Genomic DNA, 24,934 nt, shown 5'->3' on the forward strand with positions numbered 1-24,934 from the left:
GTAAATATCCATCGCCCATTAATTTGGAAACTTTAATACCATTGTTGGAACTATATCCAGATAGAAAATCTGCCACGGTGTTGGGGGAAGGATTTCGGTTTGGGTTTAAATTGGGGTTTCAAAGGGAGAGGTATTGGAAGGATGCACCTAATTTAAAGTCAATTGACCAGAAAAGGCAAATGAAAAGTTGATGAAAGAAGTACGGTTGAAACGCCTAGCGGGCCCTTTTTCTAAACAGCCTATTTCAAACTTAATGGTGTCTCCAATAGGATTAGTGCGAAATCTGAACCTGGTAAAGTAAGACTAATTCACCATCTGTCATACCCTGAGGGAAAATCAATAAATGACGGCATCGACCCAGATGTGTGTATTGTAAAATATGCCAGTTTTGATGTGGCAGTGCAATCGGTGATAAGTACGGGGAAGGGCGCCCTCATGGCCAAGGCTGACATCGAGTCAGCATTTCGTCTGCTGCCTGTCCATCCGGAGGATTTTCAGTTGTTAGGAATGAAGCTTAACAATCAGTTCTTTGTTGATAAAGCATTGCCCATGGGGGCATCATGCTCGCCTGCTCTTTTTGAAAAATTTTCAACTTTCATTGAGTGGGTTGTCAAAAGAGAATCGGGGTCAGATAAGGTCACTCACTACGCTGATGACTTCCTCTTTGTTGGCACGAAGGATTTAGGTAATAAGTCATCGTGTAACCGACTTGTAAGAATTTTCGAAGAGGTATGTGGAAACTTGGGCGTTCCCTTAGCGAAAGACAAATCTGTAGGTCCGTCATCAAAATTGACCTATTTGGGTCTAGAGATCGATGCAGTAAAGCAAATAATTTCCATCCCCAGAGGTAAACTATCAGACATAAAGAAAAAGGTCCAAAATGCGTTAAAAACATCTCAGATTACGCTAAGAGAGTTGCAATCCATAATAGGGTCATTGTCTTTTTGTTTGTAAGGCAGTTGCTCCCGGCAGAAGCATTTTTCTGGCGGTTGATTAATATCACACGTGGTATTAAGAGACCCTGGTGCAAGTTAAAATTAACTGCGGGGCAAAAAGAGACTTGGAGATGTGGTTACTTTTTCTTGACAATTTCAATGGAACAACAATCATCCCTGAGCAAGCTTGGTTTGTAGAAAGTGATTTACAATTATTTACAGATTCAAGTGGGAAAATTGGATTCGGCAGATATTTTCAAGGCAAGTGGTTTCAGGGCAAGTGGCCAAATGCAAAATTCAAAAAGCGATCAATTGCGTGGCTAGAATTTTTCCCAATCCTGGTGTCAGTGGTTTTATGGGGAGAACAGCTTACGGGGAAGAGGATTATGTTAAGATCAGATAACATGCCCGTAGTCAAAATCATTAACAAACAATCGTCTAAATGGCCACAAATTATGAAATTGGTTAGATTTTTTGTACTCCAATGTTTAAAACTAAATCTAGCATTCTGCGCAAGGCATATACCAGGCAAGGTTAATGATATTGCTGACGCTCTGTCTCAATTTCAGATGAACCGGTTCAGAGCAGTAGCACCACAAGCAGAGCCAGTGGCCACTCAAGTGCCAGAGTTTCTTTGGACGCTCTAGTGAGTGAATCTCAGCGTCTTTTACGGGCTCCATTGGCCCCTGGAACGCGCGCCGTGTATAAAAGGAATGGAGAGAAACTTATAGATTTTAGGAATTGTTATCAATTAGGATCAGAGTGGCCAATATGTCATAACCTAATTGTGTCTTATATCTCATTTTTATCAATGGAAAAGTGTGTATCGTCAATTAATTCACATATATCGGCAATTGCTTTTGTGCACAAGATCAATGGATGGGCTGATCCCACAGATTCTTTTCTTATTAAAAAATTAAAGGAAGGATGTAGGCGGTCCAATCCTAGGATAGATTGTAGACTTCCAATTAGCCCCATTATGTTAAGAAATATTGTAGCAAAATTGACATCCACATGCAAGTCTGACTATGAGTTAAAATTGTTTAAGGCAGCTTATTTGCTTGCATATTTTGGGTTTTAAGAATAGGGGAATTTACATGCATAGCTCGAACGGGACACCACACGCATGATATCAGTGGGTGACATTGAGATTAGAGAAGCAAATATGTTTGTAAAGATAAGGGTTTCAAAGACTGACCAGAGGGGTGCATCAGCACAACTAAAAATTGACAGTTCGTCACACATAGATTTGTGTCCTGTAAAGGCAATGTTAGGATATTTAGAAGTAAGGCCAAATGGCAGTGGTCCACTGTTTATTCATTTCAGCGGTAAACCTCTTTCTGCATTCCAATTTTCGCATATGCTGAAAGAAGGAGTTAAATTGTTAGGTTTACCCCCCTCCTCATTTAGTTCACATAGTTTCAGAATCGGAGCAGCTACAGCAGCATCTATGAGCGGGTTTTCAGAGAATATGATAAAAACTATGGGAAGATGGAAATCATCAGCATTTCAGTTATATATAAGACCACAGAGCATGATAAAAATTTAACTAGCAAAAATTGTATTACAGGTTACTGCGCTTGTGATAGGCCTGAGTGGCCACTCATGTCACCTGTATGTACATGTATGTACATGCTATGAAAATATGATTATGAGATATGATAATATATTATTATGTGATAATGATTTTAACTATAAGCATTGTTAATTTCAGGGAGTTAAGCTTTAAAGTAGGTCATCATCTGAGATGGCCGAGTCGGTGTAATGCAAATGGAATGAAGATTTAATAATTATCACTTTTGTATCTGGAGTTTTAGTTTTCAGAGGAGAGAGGAAGTATTCAACGCCACCTTTTCGGTCTTCACCGGCTTGGCTGTTGGTCATCGCTGGCAGAGGCAGTGTGGATAATTCTTTTTAATCTGGTGTTTATGTTAGTCAAGTGGTCGTCCCACAGCAAACACGAATAGTTGCTTGCGTTTTTTCTGTTTATTTTCTGCAGGCTCAACGCGTACATGGGTCATTGGGGACAGCATTGTGTACCGGGCTGGCCAAAGCAACACTCAGCTACATGGTGGTGGTGAAGTCCAATGGTTCGGAAAGCCTGGTGGAAAGTGTAGAGGCCTTGTGAACTGGGTGCTATTTCTCTTGAGAACAAATCCATACCCCACTACATTAATATTGCATGTCGGCACCAATGATATCTTATCAAGTCCTACGTGGGATATCAGACAGAGGGTATTAGAGAACCTGACCGGGTTGAGAGAGGTGTTGCCAAACACCAGAATTATTTGGTCAGATATCATGCTTCGCTTAGGTTATGCAGAAGAGATAAACAGGGGGCAGGAAAAAAATGCATGAGAAATGTCAACAAGTACGCACATGGGGTCATTAAGAAAGAGATGGGGGGCAATGCTCACATTGTAGTTCATTCTGGAAATTTTACTTCCAATAGGCGCAATGAGAATGGAAGACCCATTTACCTATATGATTGTGTTCACCCATCACCATTTGGCTTGCTAGTGTTCAAACAAACACTGTCAAACGCATTAGTCCACTTTGACAACAGACCTCAGTCCATAGTCTATCCGCCAGATGCTATTATAGACGAGGTGTAGGGATTTTATGCAAAATAATTAGTGAGCAAACAAATATAAGGGGGGAGGGGGGGTGATTGGTCAAGTTCCATATATAAATAAATCACTTGTGTGGGATTTGAATTCTCTTTTCTTGAATTATAATAATACTCATGTCGTGTAATAACATATTTTATCCTTTGTAACTTCAGGTGACCACCTGTTGAGTCTTGGGACTCACGCCTGGGAGCATTTGACTTGTACACACCAGTACCCTATTGATTGTTGAAATTCCAGCCATTATATTTTGCTTTAAGGATCCCAGGGTTCAGGGTCAAAACGCTCGAATTCAGTCTTAGGGTGGGGGCACGCCCTAGGGCAAGTGTAGATCTCGGTTGGTTTTTAAAAGGTGCAACACCGAGAATTTATGCCAGGGTGGGGGCACACCCTCGCGCAATTATGATCACGTGGGGTTTTATGGAAAAAATTATTGCGGTGCGCCACTGCTATAAACAGGAGTCAGTCGCTGGTCACTGACATCTCAATTTTCCTGACCTTCATATACATGGCTTTTACGGCTGAGATCATAGGGACTTGGTGTTGGTCTGAAAACAAAAGTCAATAAATGGTTGTCTTGTTTGATTGCCAACGAGATTGCATTTTTTGCGTCTTTGTGCTTCTTCAGTTTCTCGGTCTTAGGGTAATAAAGTTTAACGATGTGCAACAAGTTAAACTCAATTTGCCCTTGCCGTGAAAGTGGCGATTCCATTGTTTACCGGGTCAGAGGTCATGTTGTCATGCCAGCGTTGTGGTGATTGACCCGGGAACCAATGAGAGTCGTCGCATGTCGCGGGTTTGGGACATGATCCTGGTGATCAAATCATTGTTGGTTTGAAATCATACAAGACAACATCTAAAAAATTTTCCCACCCACCGCTCCCATTGGGGGCAATTGGGCAGAATTGTAAGATAAATCGTAAGATAAATCGTAAGCATGTATAGTATAAAAATTATGTCAATTAACAATAGCTAAATTTATTTTATTTTAGGTACAGTAAGTTCTGCAAGATAGTGCCTGAAAAGGCAAAGCACTCAACTGGCAGCAAGAAGGGTTAAAGGAAAATTATAAATAATAAAAGCATGTTAATTGTATATACGTGAAAATAGAATGTAGGAAAAGGAGAGCTTTTGTTGATCATCAAAATTATTTATTTAAAAACTTCCGTTCTAGGAAGAGTATAAGAGACTACATCGTCAAAAGATGCATATATTGTTTGATTAAGCAATAGTTCCAATTAGTAGATTGATGCTACAATTGTTCCCTTTCTTGTATAGCATGGAAAGAGCAAGATCACATATCAGCAAATATAGTCTGCATATTTAAATTATGTATTTATTAATTGCAGTTGTTCATCATCGTCAGAGCTGTTGTACAGGTGACATATAACACCAGCGTATTGTGCAGTTTTTCTTTTAGGAAAGGTAAAAAGTCGCACAAGCAAAAAAAAAAAGAATGGGATTTGAATTCTCTTTTCTTGAATTATAATAATACTCATGTCGTGTAATAACATATTTTATCCTTTGTAACTTCAGGTGACCACCTGTTGAGTCTTGGGACTCACGCCTGGGAGCATTTGACTTGTACACACCAGTACCCTATTGATTGTTGAAATTCCAGCCATTATATTTTGCTTTAAGGATCCCAGGGTTCAGGGTCAAAACGCTCGGAATTCAGTCTTAGGGTGGGGGCACGCCCTAGGGCAAGTGTGGATCACATGTTGGTTAGCCATGATTTTTTCTAGGTGCAACACCGAGAATTTATGCCAGGGTGGGGGCACACCCTCGCGCAATTATGATCACGTGGGGTTTTATGGAAAAAATTATTGCGGTAGAGGCACTGCTATAAACAGGAGTCAGTCGCTGGTCACTGACATCTCAATTTTCCTGACCTTCATATACATGGCTTTTACGGCTGAGATCATAGGGACTTGGTGTTGGTCTGAAAACAAAAGTCAATAAATGGTTGTCTTGTTTGATTGCCAACGAGATTGCATTTTTTGCGTCTTTGTGCTTCTTCAGTTTCTCGGTCTTAGGGTAAACAGTTGTTTTATTATTACAATAGAAATATTAGTTGAGTGTGTATGTGATGTTTATAACACAGTATGTACATGGTGTGCGGGCAGTCAAAAGATATCAAAAGAACCGAACCGACACACATTTGAAGGAGTGGCTTGCATTGGCGGCATTATGCGCTGGTATTAAATAGCGATTTTCTTTGTATTGCATCATCCCTTTGGGCCAAAATTAAAAGAGGACATATCTGACAGTGAAACTAACATTTTGTGAAAAGAAAATAATTCATTTTCTAAAGGAAATGTTACAATATTGCTTTAAGTTTGACACAGTGACCTAATATACTGAAACTGAAAGCCTTACACAAGCTTACTACATGCAAAAGGTAGGGGACAAACACTCAATAGACAACAAATCAAATTTGGAAAAACATTGAGGACGTCCTACTCGGCAAATGTTACAATATTGCTTGAATTGGATCAAACTAATATTTTATCAGAAAAATGTTATAAATATCCAAAAGATCTCTTCCACCAGACAAAAACCTTTAAATTGATAATGCATATATAAATGTCTCCTTCAAACCATTAATTATTTATCCAGTTTATAGCTGCAATAATGAGATGGAACTGTTTCTCAAATCTGGTAAATTTGCTCACTTACACATGTTCCCAACTTTACACCTAATTGGAATCAGCCACATTTGTAGAAAAGGAAATTTCTATTATTATATCGTAAGTGTGCTAATAAGTCTACCATAGAAACCCATCATTAAATAGCCTAGATAGCGAATATTTTTCTTTCATTTTACCTCATTATTTTTTAAATGGATAGAAATCTTTCCTGACAGTTATTACTAATATTATTTTATCATTTGTTGTGAAGAATTTGTTCTTGTTTTGCCTAATACGCACCAAAAAATTATCCGCTTTCCCCGGCTGATTTCCTATTGCATATAGTTAAAGGACCTCGGGTATGACCCCAATACAATCCTAATTCAAAATTAAGACCACCAGTAATTAGTCCAGTATGTACAGGGATTTAATGTGCACCCCTCCTTCCAGGTCTCTACCAAACCAACCTTTTTATTTTCCTTTTATGGTCCTATAACACATTCAAGATGTTAACAAAAAATAATTCCCAGCACTCCAGCCATATTCAATCAAGAAGGTCAACACAGAGGTTAATTCCTCTCATTAAAAGGATTCAGAAAAAGTATAGTTTGACCTACCTGCAACATACCATTCTTGGACAAGGCTTTAGATCCCCACTTGTCTCACCCCACCCAAGTGTAATGGGTAGATGTTAAGGTATGATCAGGCCTACAATTGGTTGCGCCCTTTTTGAACTGATCTAATTATTCTGATGTATCTTTAGTGCCAGTGGGGTATATTGTTGCAAGTGTGTATGCTGGTATATACACCAGGCACAAAAAGAAACTCGTCAGTTATATACTGACGAGTTTCTTTTTGTGCCTGGTGTACATACCTAATTACTGTGAAGTGCATTATATTGTATTTATTTACAGAATACACATCTTACTCACAACATCACTGATTATATATAGTACAAATACAAAATACTGTAAAAGGAACATTTTTTCTTTACATTTATTTTCACCCTTTTCATGCTCAACACAGCTGCTGCGAAAATAAAATCGTGCGAATATGTCTATTTTATGTCTATAACCTAAATGAATGCAAATTTAAAAACAAGCAATAAAGTTCAAAATCAGAAAAACGTGAAAAATTACACATAAAAATTACCACTTTGACGAAGATGCAATCAATAGTCTGCCTTGAACCAATCACAATTAAGCCATTCAGCTGGACAATTATCTGCCACGCCATTCTTTAAACGGCCTTGTAATCCCAAGATGTAATTCTTAAATGCCTTAAACCCGGCCTTAAAGCGAATGGCTAAACATGCAGACTTCTAAACAGTCTGTTTGTAAGTAAGTGTCTATTACATGACCTTGACTTATTTTTAAGTCAGTCTCTGCATCATGACCTTGACTTGTATAGTCTTATTGGATGATAGCATAGCGATTGTGCTTTAATCAGTTAGTCTCTGAGTCGTAACCTTGACTTGTATAATCCCGGAGAATTAAATCTCACGTTCCATGATGGCACAGAGCTGGCAATTGTTGCAAAAGACCACTGATACTACATGTACTCCCGATGCAAGACAAATATACATGTATACAGGGGGGTGGATACTCAAGATTGGTTTGGGTAGCGGATAGCCCGGGCGATTAGCCACTGAGAATTTGAATGTGGACCCTTCCATATTTAAATTTGCCAAGAAATTTGGATCCATTGCTATACCAAATGTTAAAATTTTTCAAGTTAAAAATTTTACACCTTTTTGGCATATTTCACAAATTTTGCCTGCAGATATAGGCAAGATATTTTTGGGGGGTTACAAAACTACTAGTACCCATCCATACACCAAAGTTGGTCAAGAAAAAGGGACCATTGATATATGAAATGTTTGAGGCACATTATTTATAAAAATTTGAATAAATTTGAATCCTGATCTACATCAAACAGACTATAGTCTAATTGGCTTCTTAGACAGTAACATACATGTGTGATCAAAGGCAGAGCATCTGTAGCGTATGATGCGCCACAAAGTGAACGCATCCTACAGATACACAGCCTTTGATGACATGTATATGATGCTACTCTCTTGAGGAAGCCAAATAGACTATATCAACCTGTGTCAGCATAGTCCAGTGGCCGGGACCAGCAATCATGCCAGCAACCCCTCACGTGGCATGCAGGCTGTCTTTGGGCCCGGGGCACTTGTATTTCAAGTTATATATATATATATCACCTGCATACAAGAAATACAAGTAAAAAGGGTATTTTTTCATGGCTGGGGGTGATATGTGAGTATCTCGCTTAGGGTATCAAAATCAGCAAAAAGGGGGAAAAGGGTACCTTGACCCTAACCCATCCAATGTTTTTTTTATATCGGAAGGGAAAGAAGAAACAAAAAAGGAGAGAAGATGGACAGAGAAGTCCCTTGTACCCCCCAGATACGAACCTGGGACCCCTCGCATACCAGGCAGAAGATCAGAGATCACATATGCAAAACTTGCGCGCATCTGCTCAACACAGGCCTAATTGGTTCATTAAGCACGGGATTCCATCGGCGCATTTTTCGTTTTTGACAAAACTTTTGCTGTTGATGGCTTTTAAAATAAACTTTCTTATAATCGTCGGACGGTTTCATAAAATATAACACTTCTTCTTTCAAATAAGCCTAGATTCGATTATATCCAATGACGGGAACCGGTGGGCAATTTTGATTTCGTTTGGTCATTTTTTTCAAGCTTCAATGAGGACAGTGCCTGTTTTTGACGATTTTCTGCGAGTTGCCAGCGCTAAATTCATCAGTAAAATTAAACTATCTGTCAAATGTGAGGTCGTCGGACGGAATCAAAATCTACATAATATTCTCTTTCCAGTGATATAACACACTTCGTGATTGGTTCATGGGAAGAGGTGGGCAAAACTTGTCCAATCACGAGGACCGTGTCTGAGAGGGTTGCCAAACCAGCGATTTGGTAGCCCAATTGGGCGACTTTTGAAAGATTTTCCCATGCGACTTTTGACAATTTCCTGTCCCATAGAAACCAATGGTTAAGAAAAAATTTGGGCGACTTTTTCAACATTGTCTCCCCGCGACTTCCGATAGTTTCCTGTCCCATAGAAACCAATGGTAAAGAGAAAAATTGGGCGACTTTTCTATTATTTGACCCGCGATTCGGGCCACAACACTTTACGATACGGGGATGTGTTTGTATACGCTATACTTCCTGCTATAGGCCTAACTCACTCTGTTACGCTAATGTTTAGGATCCATTTGGTAAAATGGAATGGTCCACTTATCTGAGCAGTGCTCATGAGCCGTGCAATTAGGTCGTCGTGTACAAAAAGGTCACACACACACTGAGTGTTGCAAACAAATAGCTAATGCACAAATCAGGGCAAAAGTTTTCCATATGTAGCCACTTGGGATTCGCTGGCCCGGCCAGCGATTCTGTAATTATATATGACTTGGCTGATTGCATCATGGCATCACATGTGATGCATGCATGTGCAGTCATATTCATAGTGAGTTTCAGTTTTGTTAGGGTGAAGCAATTTTTTGGTGGGTATGCTCCCCAGAAACTTTGAAGGTGGTGAGTCTTTGGGAGCTGTTTTGGTCAAATTCCAGGGTCATTCTGAGCTATGCAGTAAAGAAAAGGGGCATTTCCGGGGGAGCATACGTGTATGGTCAAGTGCCCCCCTGGAATCCGACTCTGCTTTTGCACGCCCAACACTATGCTTCTAAAAAGGGCGTTGAACCCTGGCCTAATCCAGTCCTTTCTGACTGGCTATCTAGGCTGGCTAGCATGATATTGTAGGGAGTAGTCCGGTTTACCAGGTATAAAGGGGTCTCATATCTAATACCAAAGTTCAGTATTACCCTCTGCAACAAACACAGCTCACTGAACATCTAAACTCAAGATGTGCCAATACATTCAAAGGTCATTCTCATAAGTGTCAAAACATTGGGGTTAAAGATCTATGCCCTGGTAGATGAGCATGTTTGCGATCCTGATAGTCAGCGACTGTTTGCTGCACGAGCATAGTCAGCCACTGTTTGTCAGACTAGGCCTGGGGAAACAGACATATGAGGCAGGGTGATACATACCTATGACTTGCCACATATTGTACCTATAGGGTGACACTCGCTAGGTGTTTATAATAGAGGGCGATAGACTGACTGCACAACAACCATGACAACAACACTGCTTCTGAAAGAAAAATTGAAGAGATTTTATAAACAAATTGCTGTACTATAAAATCATTGATCAATAAGCATGAATGGGTCGAGTTGGTGATTAGCTCGCAGGACAGTAGGCCTACCAAGGATATTTTAATGGGGGAACCAGGGGGGACTTTCCCCAACAAAATTGTTTTGGACTTCATGGCCACTTTAGTACCAGATTCGGTCGTTCAGGCATTTGATAGATCACTTCATCCCATTGGTTGCTTTTGCCAAGATTTGGCTGTTCCATCTTGCCCTTCGGACACGAAGGGGACACTTACCGTTGCACTCAATGGGGTTTCACAAAACATGTCATAAAACCCGGGCATAAAACTTGATGAAATAATTCCAAAAGTTTATTTTTTTATCAGGAAAATCAACTTTAAATAAATTTTCAAAGCCAAGCCAAATTGTTTATTGTTAGGCCTATTTTTGGAAAATCACAATAATGAATTCAAGTGAGGGTCAGAAAATGAAGTGAAGGCGGGTGACAGGGAACTCAAAATTGACTTTCATCACTAATAAACACATTTATGCAAAGGCTACAACAATTGTCCTTTTGAAGGTGATGCAGTTGAAATATAAAGAGCTTGTGGAAAGTGCTGTAAATTTAGTGTAATGGCTTTCACATTGACTCAATTCAACATTGCATTATTCATATTATGATTTCATTTGATGTCTTGTGATTCATATCAAGCAAAAGACCCCATTGTATATAAAATTTCACCAAAACCCAAAATACACCACCCCAACTTGTTTGCTCAACAAAGTTTTCACTACAACAAGATTATTGGAACAAAAAACATTAATAATCTGTAACATTTCACACCAAATGCTCCATTTAAGTGTGTCACCATAAGATCCCATGCATTTTTCATCCGTCACTGGGAGACTCTACTTTTTATAATATTTGATAAAAGTCACTGTAAGACACAATTAGTTTGGAAGTGCTTGTACGAGGCACCCCCTCATCCCTGGGATTCAGTCACACAAACTCAAATATTTAACACTTACACTTGTGAAGTTATTCAATTTATGAAATAAAGATCCTCTACCCATACCAATACACATTCATCATATGCACCATGTCGCATATGCAGCTATTCCAATTGAAATCCGTACACCCCCGGAAGGCATGACCTTAATCTTCCGTATAGTGTGAATTTCAAATGAGGTTACCTGAATAATTGGCTCCATTTAGAATCTACACACCATCTGAAAGATTATGTCTTCCATAGGGGGGTGTATGGATTTCAATTGTAAGAGCCCAGTCACACTATTGTCTTATATCATATTACACTCATCTTTTTAAATTTGCTTTCCTCCAGGGCAAGTCTGAGACAAAATTTATGTCTTATCATGCATACTCTATGAAAGTCAACTTAGCTGCAAAATTAACCTAAAAGTCTGTTAAAGGGACATTCATGGATTTGTCATCACAGTTTTCCTGATTTTCAAGTTTGATTCTCCTAACCAGATTTTGTGAGAATCAATTGATCCTGCAAACTGAAATGTATGTGCACAAAGCGCATAAGCTTGAAGTCCTTAGTGAAATTTCCTCAATTTCAAATTTGCCACCTTTGCCCACTCCCACATGGACCAGATCGTGTCATATACTTATTTTATTAGTTTTTGAATTCAAAAATTTGTCTGAAATATCACATTATTGCTTTAATAATTGCAATGAATTGTGCAGAATAATGTGAAATACATTGCAGTAAAGCCAAATAATACTGTGTCATCGTCTTTATAAACCTTTTCTTGACTAGTTGTAAAGTCAAGGCAATCCCTGGATCCAGACCGAGATCCAGACACTTGACTCTGGCAGTAACCACATGATGTAAGAAATCCGGATTGTTATGAACCAATGCGATCCAGAGGATAATAGTCCAATTTAGCTCAATTTGCATTCATACAGCAGGATCACTCTGTTTCTTGATATAGAGTAACTTTTAATTTAATATAAAGAAACAGTTATCCACATGATACATGTGAATCTGAATTGGTATGAACCAATTCAGTTTCTGTTCATCGCACCAAAATCTCTTACAATACAGGTAATACCAAGTCGAACGCAAACATCTTTTCTGACTACATATTTGCTGCCTCTGCTACAGAATCAACATCAGATTCATGACATGTGTTACTGTTTACACATGATCCGCCCACATGCTATTGTGTAGGGGCGGATCCAGAATTATGAAAAAGGGGGCTCCACTAAATATAATTTTGCCTGGCTTTGCTGAGTTCGCTCGCCACAATTGGTAAACCCAAATCAAGATCTGAACCAACCAAAACCAAACCATGATCCACCCCAACATCACTCAAAATCCTCCTTTCTAAGGGTATCATGGACTGATAGCAAAACAAATAACTGGTTGCTGGAGATGGCAGGGACAGAACTGGCACTTCAAGCTTACATCAGTAGGAAACTAAGCTTCTTTGGTTGTATCACAACTTCACAAGACACCCATGTTTACAGATGAAAATATTACAAGGATGGTTGAAGACCAAAGAGAGAAGAGAAAGACAAGCAGCAGGATGAATGGATGACATCAAGTAGTGGACTGGTATGAGCATCTGAACAGCTATATGTAGTTAGTGCAATGCGACTTCAGAGAGAGAGAGAGTGAAAATGGAAGAAAGGACATGAAACATTTTTGCAAATACTCACCCCCGCCCAAAGTGTGGAAGGACTGGCACCGAGCCCCCCTCCCCATCCTGGATTCCCAACTTCATATTATTCTGATTTTCATTTTCCCTCTTCTGTTATTAGGTGAGGGAGAGAGGCATTTTTACACAACCTTCAGCATACAGCTACATGTGAATTGTGAAGTGAATCTGGATCCTGTTGTATCAGATCAATATGGCTCCAAACACATAATGCGAATAACCTCAAAGTCTGGCTTAAGATCTGTGACAAGTTGACAATTGAATATTTCCAGTTTGCTTCATAACTTAATCACAAAAAGGAAACCAAAGAAAAACAGCTTAGACAAGAGAAGAAATTAGCCTAAAATTGCTCCCTGGATACTGAGTCATTTCCCCTCATGATGAGCTTAGTCGGAAATAGGTTTGGTCACTTACAAGATGTGCATAACTAATATATAGGATTTGTCTGGCATGAAATGGTGAGAAATAAAAGAGTCATACAATTTTGAAAAAATGATTGTCATCAGTGACATATTTCAGTCTGCAGAAATATGCTTAGCATAGGCCTACACAAATCTTCCACATTATGACATAGGTAGTGTGAATTTCAAATTTCTGGGATCTGGTATAGCTGGTTTAAACCAAGGTTTAGCTAAACCTGGGTATGGTTTAAACGCAGGTTGTGATTCAGGCTATTGTCAGTAGCCTTAGTCGGATGTCCCTCGGCTCATTATACGTCTCAAAACTATTAAACAGGTCGGAACAAAATGGCCATGCATGGCTGTGGATTCAACCTACCATGGCGATTTCTGCCATGAAGATATCGGGGTGATGACAATGTGCAGTGGGTGTGGCTTGTAAATAATTCCCATAATTTGATTGGTTTTCAGGTGTGTAATATCACACAATAGTGGATAGTCATATATGACAGCGTGCGCGCAAATCGCAATGGCAGCATGCTTGTTGACCCTCAATGATCGCGCGATAATGCATTTGCGTAAATTATGCACATGCGCAAACTTCAAGCCTGGTACCCGGGGCCTGGTACAGCCTAGGCCCTACCATAGCCAGCCCGTAACTTGGCCTACATCCTGTAGACCCTATTATATTAAAATGTTACAGACTGATTAGGCTAGGGCCTATGGCTATTCCAAGCTTATTGTTGAACTTGAAGCATAACCTAATTAATTATTTATGAAATGTAGGTTTGTTATTTTGTCTGACTCATCCTATAAAAGTTGGGTCAAACTTAGGCATAGGCTGCTCACTTGATGACTTTCTCCGAATTATGAATAACAATTTTGAGATATTGTGTAGGCCTACATATTACTGAATTACCAACTCCATATTATCGTATTGCATATAATGCATTAAACCCTGCAACTAATCAAAAGCCTTTGATAAATACAATCATTATGCTTTGAGGGTTTTTTTTTCCATTTTCAGGTCGTATTAATACTGTGTAAGGTTATGTTAACTGTGTCAGAGGGACGTTTTAAACTTGGGTATAATTACACTAGGCTTTTAGACTAGACTTGCCACTTAGGCTTTTGGAATCGCAAGCTAACTTAAACCTAGGTTAAGGCTTAAGCTAGGACTAGTTAGACCCAGCATAAGTTAGCACCGGCCTAAGTTAAACCAGCTACTGGAATCCCAGCCTTAAATATAAAAAGGAGAGGAAAATTTTTAAATGACTATTAGGCCCCTATATATTGTTAGCTTGGTCTACTTTTTGAGACACTTTTTATTAAAAGATTAAATACTAATACTAATGCTAATACTAAGCTAAAATTATTATCATCATATATATAAGATAACCAAAACTGCAAAACTGTTCATGCTACAAGCACTTGTTTCAATGATCTGTGTTAATTTTGACCAATGATTTCAAATCTCGCTTTCCTTGAAAAATAATGTATTACATGTATAGACAAATCCAACGAGCCAAGTCATGGTCAGGATTTGGTCGGCCATTATTGGGTCCCCGCAGTGCTGTTACTGCCCAATTGGGTGGATTAAAGCTGCTTAAAATTTGATGTTAGATTCTTTCGTGTTGTAAACTGTCATCATTTTTTTTTTTTCTGCGTGTAACACGGGTGATAGAATGCAGTTTAAAATACCCTCCAATGCCGCATCAGTTCACATTTTAGGTGAGATGGAGCTGACGAGGACCCAGCTATGGCTGCCATTGAGGTGTAGGAATGCATGAAATTGGATTCGTCTATAAGTATTAAGTAGTTTTTATACAGTTGGAGGTTTTCTGTTTGCTAAAAAATGTTTTTTTAAATGGGCCTTAGATGGAGCTCACTTAAGATTTTTCTTCTAAATCTGTGGTTTAGTATATTATTATGCAATCTATTTAACCAAATTCTAAGTGCGGTCCTCTCCATTTTTCTCCAATTACCTGTGGCCACTGAGTAAAGGTTCCCTGCACTAATGATAAAAGGAATCATACATACATTTCCATGGCGTGACGAGATAAACAGAATGTACAAATGCAGCTGCCAGACAGTAAAAACAAATGAAATGTAAAATATTACCTAATTATGACATTCATGTAATAGAATGATTACCATCATCCTCTTTATGTTCAATAAAACCCCGGAATAAAACCTAAATATGAAATTATTTCCAGGAAGATGTGATGTGATCAAGCAAAATCAGTTGGAAGTCAGATATATTGATTTTCAGATATAGCCAAACAAAGACAATCATTTCTATTGTTGCATATTGTTTTGGAAACACTTCAACTGTTCATATCTTTGGAACTAAATGTTCAATTTCAATGATGTTTTCTGCAAAAGGTAGTTTTGCAAATGCTTTATACAATCATGCAAAAAAAACCTGAAAATTGAATATGTCCGACTTCAGACTGATTTTGCTTGATCACACCACAAATACTAGTATAATTAAGAAACATGGAGATATCCATGGTGATGTTGTATAACATCATGTATACAAAAGCAGCTGCTAGGCAATAAACTAAAATGTAAAATATATGTAATAGCGTGATTACCATGACATATTTAACATGCTATTATGTGCCATGCATGGTTGAAACCAGATGGTTGTATAAAAATGATCGTTACCCGTCAGTTTTGATGTTGATTAAAAAGCATGCTTCTTCAAAATGCAACATTAATCTACAACGTATGTTATATTGGCAATATGAATGTGGGAGCAACTTTTTCAACAGATTTACCACATTCGCCTTGCTATAACATTGAATTGCATTATCTGTTGATCTAATGACGAAAAGTGTTTTTAGGGGGAAGTGTTAGCTTTCGTTTGATATAAAAAAAATTCTGATTGGATGAAGGGAACACTTAATGAGGTTTCGACAAAAACCAATTACAGAGGCCCATTTTCCAGCTAGAACCTCCACAGCTCATACGATGCTATGCACTCAACCGTGTAGTGTAATCAAGACTGTGTAGAGACAATTCACTGCTTGCTGTTCTCTGCTTGGATGCTCTTGGACAAAAATGTGTGCTTAGAAGAGAGTATTTCAGAATTGACAAATTTCCTCCTTCATGGTGATTCCTACCAGATGGCCTAACAGGCTCATTATATAGCATGACAGATAATTAGAAAGTCTATGTAAATTTTCTCACTTTTTAAATGCTCTCTTTTTTGGTGAAAATAAAGTTGCATAATGTTGAATAAGGTATCAAAATATACAGAACAAAATTCTCCATCTATTGATTGATCTTTGAGATATTTCTTTTGTTTTAAGTGTTCGGATACTTTTTGTGCGCAGTATAGAATGATGACATTGAACCCTTATTCTAACCCTAAACCCTATCCCTAACCTTAATCATAACCCTAATCTTATAGAGTCCCAGTAAACACACAACGTTTTGTTCCTTTATTACCTGTGCATCAAATTTTACATCATAGAAAAATACACCAAACCTGCACATTATGATTTATACCTATTCTGAGCCTGATAATAATCCCAACACTAGCTTTTGGACAAATAACCATGTTACAACTCATATTTTATAATGTTAAAGGAGGATTTCATGATCCTAGCATCCTCTTTTTCAGTAGATAACCACAAAAAAGCTTATTCCCAAAATTTCAGTTGATTCCGATTTTGCATTTGCGAGTTATGCATGATTATGTGTATTACACTGCTCCATGGGCCACTGTGTTGAATTACATTCGTGTATACCAGAACGAAATTCAAATTTGGCGATATTTTTGCTAAACGGAACTAATCTGCAAGAAATTTTTGATTCATAAACATTATGTAGCTAAAGGTTTTCAGTGGTATAAGAATCTCAACTTTTTTTGAGAAAAGTGGGGGATGAGGCTGTGGATCACGAAATGCCCTTTTAAATCAGGAATAGATAAATACTTGAAGTCAAATCTGCCAATGTCCCTTTAATAACACATGCAGCATCTCTCAGATTTTCTTACCCTTGCATCCATAGACTGTCTTAGATGCATACTTAATACATCATAACTTGCTTCATATAAGATATCATATTTTGACATTGGATAGATGTGACCTATTTTCTACCATGAGGGGTCATAAATGAGCAGGCATTCTCAATTAGATTATGGGGAGTGCCAGCCACATTGAAAATGTATTATTTATTCATAAAACCATGCAGATTGTCTGATGGAATGGGGTACAGGGGAGGACTGAGGAGGGGACCGTGAAAGCTCAGATTTTTCATGGTTTTACCCTGATAAAATATCCAGGGAATGTCCTCTTTTCATGCAGTTTCGAAATGAATGAAGCAAAATGAATTAATAAAATACCAACACCCAGGCCCGCAGTGGCAGTGGGGGCGACACACACCCATAAATCTGCAAAATGTCTGCTTTGTATGTAAACAAAAACAGCAAAATTGGGCCAAAAATGTCAACAATTTTGATAATAGGATCTAAAAATCAATTGCAGAGGGGATAAAAGTCTAAGATTTCTCTTGAAAAGGCTGCATTTAGGAAATCTGCACCCCCTTCAAAAACATTCTGACCGTACGGGCCTGCCCACACATAGCATATGCACAGCAAATAACGATGACCATTCACAGATCCAAGGGGGTATTGCATGGGGGACTGACTCAACTATTTTGTCCTACAAAACTGTGTACGAGCAGCCCCTTTTTTATTTTTATTTATATCAAGATAGGCCTACCATTCCGTGTAATATTTTTACAGAAATTCTAGCTCAGCCACTGACTGTTGTACATTGGGGTCAAAAGCCTTCTATAATTTGCACAGTATGTTCAGTGCTTTTTTACATACTTAAAATTTGTCATTACGTTTTGTTAACTGGAGAGATTTGATCATGTCTCACCTCCTTTTTCAACCAAATCGATGGTAATAACTCTTGTAGTGAGGGATCAACATTTAACCACAAATTGCCTCAGGCAAAACTCACTTCCTGGGAACCAAATACCACACAAGATCATTTTTATGTAACTCATTGACCCATTTGTGGATATACTGCCTCTAGCTATAATGACATCCTTGTGATCTGGTCAATTCATTGACAGATACGAACCTCAGAGGGAATTCCAATTTTTGAGCAATTCTCTCCAGGTAGTAAAACGTAATGTGAATTTAAAACAATACTTAGGCCTATGCAAATATAATAGAGCATTGTTTTGGCATAAAGCTGAGATCATGCAAAACTCACTGCTAAAGTACCCATGGTGTGAGACAATCAACATGTGTGCATAACTTTATTTGACATGCCACGACATGAAATACTGGCCCTTTTTACACAAAAAATGAACGTAAAAAGAAATAAAAAGGGTTAAGCATGAAAGAAGAGACGTTTTTAATGTTTCACTATAGATATTATCTGACTAAGGTGATTGCATGGGTATGATATCAAGTAGTGCCCAAAGAAAGAGATCTAGAAATAACCTTGAGGGATATAAAACTATTATTTTATGCAGCATATGAAGATAATTTATTAAGTAAGATCTTGAACCTTATCATTTGCTTGTCAATTATCAAGAGATTAAACAAAAGATATTTGAAACTAAATGTGAATAAAAGATGCTCGCCTGATTGTCATGCATAATGAGATTGATTGGGAGCAGTAAATTAATTGTCTAGACATCTTCCAGATCAGTTTCATGCCCACAATTTATTTGATATTTGTGATAAGTAATCTCATATTACCCAATAATCTTCCCCGATAGTGACTGTAAGCTTAAGCAACGCAGTTCTTGAGCAAAACCTTACGCATTTCTTGAGCAATAACTGGAATGTGAATGCTCTCAAGGATTCCAATCCCTAAGTTTGCCCCAAATTTATCATCCCAAGAAATTTAGGAGACTTTACAATTTCCCAGAGTGATGCTGAAGTACTACTGCCATGTGAATGATACATTTTGCGATTCTGGTTAATTTGAGAAACCCACATACAAGCATCAACATTGGACATGATGCACTTATGGTCCATGGCAAGCCCGATTCGACCTTTGTGGCATTAAACCCAGTTAACAGGAAATTAATCCAGTAAATCGATTCAATAAAGCAAATAAGCTCATGCATTCGATCACTAACGGCAACCAGCTTCGGTCGATTACCCCAGCTGCAGCGTGTGTAAACTAAAATTTGCATAGAGGCTGTACGTGAAATTATTGATTGGCTCCAAACAAAGGATTTGAACCGGTGCACGTAATCATGGCGCAGTGCAGTCCATTCAATCAAATGTTGTCATCAACCTACCTGATCGCAGTGCATTGTTATGTGTGTGAGACGAACTGTCGCGGTTGATTGCAATCAAACAAACGATGTCTTATGTATTACTTTGTTCCGTGATGAAAATCGTGATGTTTTATTTAATCACTCTCGAAAAATGTATTTCTTTTGTAGGCCTATTACTTTGTTTTGTGATGAAAATCGTGATGTTTTATTTCATCACGCACGCTCTAAACAATAATTATAGTTACATGCATTTCAAGAAAAAATCTTATTAAAACGGTAGGCCCTATGTTGTTTAGAAAAAATGTAGAAAGTGATGATGATGATGATGTCGATGATGATGATGATGATGATGATGATGATGATGATGATGATGATGATGATGATGTCTCCAAAAGTGTCCCGGTTTTTTTTTTTCTTTGCCCTAAATCGTATGCGTATCTATTAATAAGGCACTTCAATAATCAATAATCAGTCCCGTGATTGGCCTCCACTAACTAGCTACTAACTTGGGTTATGGGCCCTGATTTTCATGTTCACTGTCACTTACTCATCAGCGAGTACGACCCTTTGTCAATTACCTACAGTACCAAATTTCGCATACTATTTAAAAACTCATCATGATGATCGAACAGAGAGTACTTTAAATGTAGCTTGTACCGTTTTAGTGTGGCATTATTCAGAAGTGAGCGGTCCGTTTACCAAAATTTTCGGTCAAATCTCCATTCAATTAACACGGGATTTGGCTAGCTATGCCTTGCCCTCACTCACTGTTTTACCAAAGTACGAATATTTCTGAACATCTAACCTAGCTGTAATTTTAGGTCATGTTAGAGAAATATATTTGCTAGAAGTTTTTGAGAGTACTTTTAATATTGGCGGTTATTATTCACACATTGGCGTTAACTAGGCAAATGCCTATCCTTTTAACGTGGCACGATTTGTAGAGGTCACAGCTCAATGGTGAGAGCACTGTGTATTGTGTATAGGAAAACGGACAGTAACTGCAGTATGAGGGGAGATGATTGTATTGACCATCCCCTGGCAAAATATTGGGAGGGGGATTTATCCCTCTCCTGCCCCCCCCACCCACCGGGATCTCGCCTATGGATGGGTCACAGTAAGCTTCCGGTTGTAATTCCAGAGCTTATGTCATCAGGCATTGCAAAACTTGAGGATTCCGGTCTTCAATTGAGTCTTGTGGACATGCACTTAGGATATTAACTTAGGAATCACAATTTTCGATCCTCGGTCTCGAGCACGCCGATCCTTGAGAATTCTATAACCGTCTGACGCGACTAGTGTTTGCAGCAGCACACATGCATCAGTTATGCAACCACCGACTCTGCCTGACTGGTATTCACCATTATTTTATCATGTTAGGAAGGAAGCAGAGATTTGTTCACATCATGATTTTAGATTCCTCTTTTACATGATATGGTTCAATAGATATCAACACAAAAAGCTTGAGTTGATTTGTACATTAAATTTGTGAGTTACGCATAATTGCATATATCATGCCCCATAGGCCACCACCCCTCTTGTAATGTCTGTCAACAACCAAAAAAAACCCAAAAAAACAAACAAATTGGACAATGTCTTTGTCAAAGGACTGGATGTATTAAAATTTCATCTTTTTGGAGATGAGGCTATGGGTTCACGAACCAGCCCACCCTAAAATTGGTCAGATTCAAATTTAGGCAGTTTGTGAACAATAGGCCTAAGGCAAAAAATGCCAACTTTTTCCCAAGCTCTTTTCAGAGCCACCATGGGGTATTGTGGTAGACTCCTCATGCAAAATCCTTGTTTTTGTTTGTTGTTTGCTTTTTTCTGGGTTTTTTATCCCGATACCAAATTATCTAGAAGTTGTCTAGAATGGTAAAATACAAACAGAGAGCTTCATAAAAAATTCATAATTAAAACATCAAACAATAACACAAATAGATGACAAAACAATTTGGTTAGTGGTGTCAGCAGGTTTTCAAAAGTGGGAGGGCCATGGATCTTGATTCCCTTCGACCTAATGGGTGACCCCAAATTTCTCCAATTTGTGAACGCCACTGATTTTGGTTGGGACACTCTATAACATTAATGTGTACGCCAAAACCAAGTTAAAACATGGTATGAACAAGAAATAACCTGTGGAAAAAAATCTAGCTGTTTTCATTACTTTAGAAACAACATTATCAGGCAAAAAGCCTCAATTTGTTAATTCAAGTTGTCAAAGGCACTGTGTTTTCATGAAAAAAACCTTGTCAGACATAGTTTAAACTTGTTCTTTTTGGATTTTCCCAACTTAATTATATCGGGCACAAAAGTGGCTCCAATCCAAGCCAAATACTGCCTTGTAAAGTCTACACTACACAACACTTTATTTCCCTTTTCCCCTCTTAGTCGTATTTTCCCCCCTTAAAGAATGAAAAGGAGACAAAATATCACCCGCGCAGTCAGCCAAGCTGTCTGGGGTAGTTGCATGAAGTGGGTAATATGATAGTACTGTTGGTTTACAGACTATAGTGAAGTCACTAGAGTGTAGTCTGCAAAATGGGCTATTCCAGTTGAAATCCATACACCCCCTGTGGAAGACATGACCTTAATCTCCCATACAAGGGGTGTAGATTTCAAATGGAGTCACCAAAACAGGTAACCCCATTTGAAATACATACTCCCTGTATGGAAGATTTAAGTCATGTCTTCCATAGGGGGTGTATGGATTTCAATTAGAATAGCCCAATATGGATCGAGAGAGGTAAATCTTGCAAAAGAATGAAAAAGGTGACTATTATATAGTAGTTTGTATTGTACGCTCAACTCCGTGATTATTTTCATTAACCATTTCCACCGGTGTGGAAGCCCGAGGATAAAAAGAAAAATAATTTTTATAAAATTGTCAAAAAAGTTAAAATTTTACATCTATTTTTGATTGTGATGGTTATTTTTAAAATGTGTTTGAAGAAAAAAATGCACTGAAAGGAGTACAAACATGCCTAGTATTGGGGTGGTTCTGAAAATTGTTGTGAACATGCTAAAACGATGGTTGTAAGGTTATTCCTTAGACTTATGTGTGAATCTCATGGGAGGTTACTGACACTATAGGTAGGTATATGGAATTCATGTTGCACCCTCTCGTGGGGTTTCTTAGTGCCTTACCAACACGCTTCTTTTATTTCCATAAAAGATGCCAGGATTATGTTTTGATTGGAATACCACTGTCAAAAAGTTGTCTTGAATAAACTTTCAACCGTTCAATATTTTGGATAAAAATGTGTATACGCCTAATAGTAATATCAACTTTGGCTAAAATTCGGGCTAAAATTAGGCCTAATATATCCAATTTACTCTATTAGGGTTACTGATAAATTTTGCATCCAAACATCCAGTGGATGATATCAAATTTGTACACTCTTTTATGCAGAACTGTGTGACATTTTACCTAATGTTTTTAACAGTGTATTTTATATGTACATAATATAAAAATTCAAATTTGCAATGTGGTAATACAATTTATGAGATGTATGAGATAAGTACATGAATGTTCTCATCATTTGTCTTCCATTTGCATTCAATCCATATATAATGTTTGTTTTTTTACAAGGCTACCAACCTGATTGCAGAAACCTTTCTGAGGACAATTATATCACTCTCCATCTGCTACTCCAATAAGGGGCTGTGCAATAATCATATGTCCTCCCCCCCCCCCATGGTGACTTCTAAAAATGACCCCCTCCACCTTTGGCAGTGGCGAAAAATCTTTGACCCCCCCTATAATTGACCACCCCAGGGGTACACATGATTATTGCACAACTCCTAAATGTCCAATACAGGGTGTATCAAAATGATTGGTACCGACGACTTTTCATTTTTGCAGATTTCTTTTTACTATGTTTTGTACCAGTTTGTGGTTAATTGTTTACCTATTTGAAATGATAGTAGTTTTATCTTCTCTCTGATTTTAGATCTTAAAGATAGCACATTCGGTTCAGAAGTTACATGATTCTAAAGGAAAGTAGGTGTTTTACACTTTTCATCGTAACGCTGGATCCGTCAGCGCACCATTTTCAAGCTGTTGCGCTCTATTTTATTACAAATACCTGTCGAGAATGATATTTATGTTTTAGATCTTGGAAATGTTTTATTTTTTCCTTGCATATTTCTTCATTCACGATGTGTTCTAATCAATATTTATTGGTTGATAGTAATGTCAAAGCCGTATGCAATAAACATTTCAAGCAGTGAACATATTCATCTTGTTGTGTATAAGTAAAACCATGATTACGCCGATCTTCATTTAATTGACAATAGCTCCCAGATGCATCAACCTTTCATCGTCAGATTATTAGATCAATAAGTTAACATATGCCCCTTTCTATTTATAGTACAAAAACAATATTAATTAGCAATCTAATATTTTTGATATATTTTTGAAAATGTCACATGTCTCGGTACCAATCATTTTGATACACCCTGTAGTCCTTTAGTTTGCTAGTACTCTAGCCTAAACATCACCCTAACCCTGAACTTAACGCTAACTTTTGGACCAGCAAATATGCTTTACTTTTTTGGACTAATGAATCTTAGGACTAGTGAACCTTAAAAAATGGAATTTAACAAAACTGGTCTAAAATTGTTTGTGATATAAAAATAAGGAATAGTTTGCACAATCTACAATGTTTCGTTACTGGAGTAATAGAGCAAGAAAGACATTTACGGCATTCCACTGTGCACAGAAATGTTTACCTCATTGGGCCATTCCATTTGAAATCTGTCATACCCGTGTTGATGATTCAAGAAAGGTCTTCTACAGAGGGAGTATGTTTTTCAAATGTAATTGGCTAGGGTTAATTATTTTGAAACCCATACTCCCCCTGTTTATGGCTTTACCTATATATTTCACAGCTGGAGTGAGTATTTCAAGTGGAAGTTATATTTTTGCCTATTCTATTTGAAACCCATACTCCCTCTGTGGAAGGCTCAAGCTAAAATCTTCCACAGGGGGAGTATGGATTTCAAACAGAATAGCCCAATACTGTCTGCTAACATGTTCCTGGATTAGTGGGTACAGGTCACATACACAAAAGCATCACAGAATAATGTAAATTTTGATCAAACATGGTCACACTCAGCACGTATGAAGCTTTATTAAAATTCTATCCAAGTATTTGATGGTGCCAAAATTATCCTTCCCAGTCATGTAAAATGT

At 38.0% G+C, this 24,934-nt stretch overlaps 1 long non-coding RNA gene across 1 annotated transcript in view; it reads right to left on the reverse strand.

Moving 5' to 3' along the window:
- Positions 1-24,934, reverse strand: part of LOC140136658 (uncharacterized) — an 84,556-nt gene that overhangs the window by 39,146 nt on the left and 20,476 nt on the right. The window contains exon 2 of the long non-coding RNA XR_011856721.1: positions 10,289-10,391. This is a non-coding gene — a long non-coding RNA (uncharacterized lncRNA). The remainder of the gene's footprint in view (positions 1-10,288; positions 10,392-24,934) is intronic.

Source organism: Amphiura filiformis, chromosome 16 (genome assembly GCF_039555335.1).
Source record: "Amphiura filiformis chromosome 16, Afil_fr2py, whole genome shotgun sequence".
NCBI classification, from domain to species: Eukaryota; Metazoa; Echinodermata; class Ophiuroidea; order Amphilepidida; family Amphiuridae; genus Amphiura; species Amphiura filiformis.